Source organism: Enhydra lutris, unplaced genomic scaffold (assembly GCF_002288905.1).
Source record: "Enhydra lutris kenyoni isolate GAN:26980312 unplaced genomic scaffold, ASM228890v2 scaffoldscaffold21, whole genome shotgun sequence".
NCBI classification, from domain to species: domain Eukaryota; kingdom Metazoa; phylum Chordata; class Mammalia; order Carnivora; family Mustelidae; genus Enhydra; species Enhydra lutris.
In genome coordinates, this window is record NW_019154105.1 from 68,781,805 (window position 1) to 68,785,687 (window position 3,883).

Here is a 3,883-nt window from a genome sequence, read left to right on the forward strand (position 1 = left end):
AGAATGCGCAGGTTCAGGCTGCCGAAGTGGGTCCTCCTGCCACAGCAGCTGGCACTTGGGGGCAGGGGGTGCCCTATCTGGATCCCCTGGAGTTGCTTCCTCCAACTGCCACCCTCGGAAACAATGCACCGGCCCTCTGGGGGGCTGCTCACACCTGGCCCCCACGCTTGGTGTTCTCCATGGATTATCCCACGTGGCTGAAAATCTCCATCTGTGGCTCTGCTTCTGCTCTAGGTCCCTGGACACCTGGCCCTCCAGAAAAATGAGGCTTAGGACACCCAGGGCCTCGCCAAGTCCCCACATGGCAAGTCCAAGGTCAGAGCAGATGACAGGCCCAGGCCCAATTCCGCACCTTGGGGTGAGGGATAGGAGGTGGTTTGTGGGGGATGGGGTGGGGGGAATGGAAAAGCTGGCTGGTGGCACCTCTGAGAACGTCCGGGGCTGGGGGCAGGCGACACTGGATGTGAGGACCTAAGGGAGGAAACAAGCAGGTGGCCATCCCCTCCATGGTCTCTGCCGCAGCTCTGGGGCCCACAGGGGCTCCCCACTGCCCCTCCGTGTGAGGAAGAACTCTGCGAAGGAATTGGGGAGGCGTGGCAAAGCCCCTGGTTTCCCACGCTGCAGGTGACCCCCCCCTACAGGGATACAGCTCCTAGTCTGAGCTCAGGACACAGGAAACTTGCATGCGCAGAGGGGCAGGGACGACAGACCCATGTTCCCAGCTGGTGTCCCGCTCCTGCACAGGGCCTCAGTTGCTCCCAGCCATCTGGCAGGGGACTGGGGCACAGGCTACCTGGGTGGGGGCATTGGGGCCCCTGGCCCCTGGCCCTGTTTCTGCTCGTTCTCCATCTTAAAGGGTCAGTGACAGGGGCCTGGATGGGGGTGGGCGGCCCCAGGGAGAGGGCCCGACAGGGTTAACGAGCTCCCTCCTCTCCCACCCTTAAAGTCCGGTCATTAAAACCCCATCTCCTGCCTGTGTCCCAGCCCTCCCAGGGCCTCCCGGGCCTTTGTCTCACTTTCTAAGGCTCTGACAGGATCGGTCGGGTGGGGGCCCAGGAAGAGAAGGGGGCCTGCAGCATACAAAGCCCCCGGCCCCGGCGCCTCCTCTGCCAGGATGCCAGCCCAGAGGCACTCCCAGGATGCCCTCCTCCAGGGGCTGGCACGGGCCAGGCACGGCAGGAGTCCCCCTGGCCCGGCCTGGGATGGACCCACCCCGGCCGCACCCCACGGCCACCCCTGCGCTGTTCCCAGGCCCTGTGGCAAGGAGCCCCCAGCCCTCTTCACATTTGCCCATGCTCGGCTGCAGGTTGCTAGGAGCTGGGGCTGGGGGTGGGGGCGTGCAGCCTGCGGCAGGGCCGGTTGGAGGATCCGGGCAGGGAGGCAAGCGCCCAGCGACAAAGCCCGCCTGTGATTAAGTCATCTGCCCAATGGCACCACACATGCTCCCCCACCCCAGCAACTGAGGGCCACTCCTGCCCACACTTGGCGGCCACTGCAGCCCAGCCAGCCTCCTGTCCTGCCGCCAGGCTCGCCGTCCCCCTACCCATGGTCAGGGTGCCTGCCTCTGCCTGCCTTACCCTTCTGTGTAGGCTTTAGTTCTGCCCCTGACCCACAGGTGACCACAGCCAAGGCCCCCTGCCTCAGTGTAGCTATCTTTTTCAGGCCAACTGAGCATCTGAAGGCCCTAGTACAAGGGCTGCAGACTGTACACGCCCCAGGGACCTGACCCCCTTCCCAGTCCCCACTCTGATGCCTCAGGAAATGGCCAGAGGGTGGAAGGTGGGCCACCTCATTTAAGGAAAGGAAATAGGGAAGTCCTCATGCCCCAGCTGCCTTCCCTGCTGTCCCCAGTGTCCGTGCACAGGTCCTCCAGGGACCGCTCTCTCTGAGGGCCTCCTGGGCGGGCTGGTTTTTCCCTGACCCATCTCCATGAGAAACTATGTCAGCTCCCTCCCTGAGCCCTCACCTAGGGGCCTGCTACTCCCCGGGGCATTTATGAGGCCCTGGTCCAGCCACAGATAAGACAAGTGGGGAAGGCCGTGGGGGCAGGGGTGGCTCTAGGACCCCTCAGTCATCTCACCCCTAAAGTGGGCAGAGAAGGCTGGGCCCTCAGGGAGGGGCTACGGGTGCATGCCAGTGGTGGTGGCCTCCAAGCCAGGCCTGCCCCGGATGGGTGGGATGACTGCCCAGGCTGAGCCAGGCTGTAGATGGGGTTTCAGGATGGGGCGGGGACTTCCTGGGATTTGCTGTTAATCAGGTCCTGGGGCCGGCAAGTTTATCTGCTTCTCAGTCCCACTCTATCTCTGCTACATGGGGAAGGGGACATGGTGGGGCAGGGGGCGGGGTGCTGGGTTAAGCATAGCTGAAGCACCAAGAGCCTTGATGGGGCCTACCCTTCTTTCTTAGGCCTTGCCCCTGCCAGGGGTGAAAACGCTGGGAACTGCTCTGTGGCCTGGGGGACCTTGTGGTCATGAACAAGAAGTCCAGAGAGCGTGCAAGAGAAGCAGGGGCCTTCCTGTCCCTCTTCCCCATGCTCATGAAGGGGTGGGGTTCAGCTGGACCCCGGGATTTGCCAGGACCTCACTTCCCATCCCAGGGGCTTGGCTCACTCTGCTCTTCTGGGGACCTGGGCCAAGTCTCAGGACGGGCAGAGGATTCATCCTTGGTTTAAACCCCAAGTTTTGGGGCACCTGGGTGGCTCAGCGGGTTAAAGCCTCTGCCTTCGGTTCAGGTCAAGATCCCAGGGTCCTGGGATCGAGTCCCACATCGGGCTCCCTGCTCAGCAGAGAGCCTGCTTCTCCCCCTCCCACTCTCTCTGTTTGTGTTCCCTCTCTCGCTGTGTCTGTCAAATAAATAATTTAAAAAAAAAATTAAAAAAAAATAAACCCCAAGTTTTCCAGCTCCATCTCAGCGGGGCCCAGGACCTGGGGTTATGAACAGCAGCCCCACCAGGTACCCATTACATGGCCACCTGGGTGCCTCCAGCAGAACGGGGAGGACCCCAGGTGCCCACCCTCCTCCTGACGCAGCTTTGAGTGCTGCTTGCCAGGGCCGTGGACTACCATGGACCGGGAGCCTATGGGGCCTGGTCTCCGTGTTCTCAGGTGTGGAAGGGGTCAAGACCCTGGGTCAGGTACCATGTCTGCCCAGGGGACAGGGCATTGAGGCAGAGACCCCTCACCCACCCTGTTGGAAGTGAGAGGGCCTGTCTTGTCTCCTGAGCCTGATGACCACCTCCCACTGCCTGCAGACCCCCGATTGAGGGAGAGCACAGGGCTGGCCCAGGGGGTGGCATTTCCTGGTCCTCCCAGCCTCCCTGAGCTGGTTCCACTGGTCTCTGAGCCTGGAAGAACCCAGGAGCAGTGAGGACTGACGCTTGAGGGGAGGGAGCTTTCCTGAGCCAGCGCCCTTGAGGTCCATGTTGGGGGGACACCTTCACCCAGAATCTTTCCTTTACTGACAGGCACAAAAGCAGCTCTGGGGTGGGCTCTAGCTCAGGGCCTGTGGGGACCATCCAGGCTCTCGCTGTAGCTAGAATCCAGCTGGGCAGCCGTGGCAGAGCCAGAGAAGGGCCCGAAGCAGGCGGGTCCTGAAGAGGACGTCAGCCCTGGCCCGCCGTCTACTGGCGCGGTTGGCAAGGACGGGGAGGGAGGTGCGCCTCTGCCATGCCTCCATCATGCCTGCTCAGGCCTGTCCGCAACCCTGGGCTGCAGCCTGGAGGGGTGAGGGTAGGTGTGCCTGTGTCACCTCTCTCCCATTCCCGCTCCAGCCTTTGGTGCGGCCCCTATCCCTCTGGGTGGAGGCAGCCCCAGGCAACAGGGGCCCGAAAGGGCAGGCAAACCCTTTTTTCACCCCCAGACCCAGCTGTCTCAAGATAGTCCTT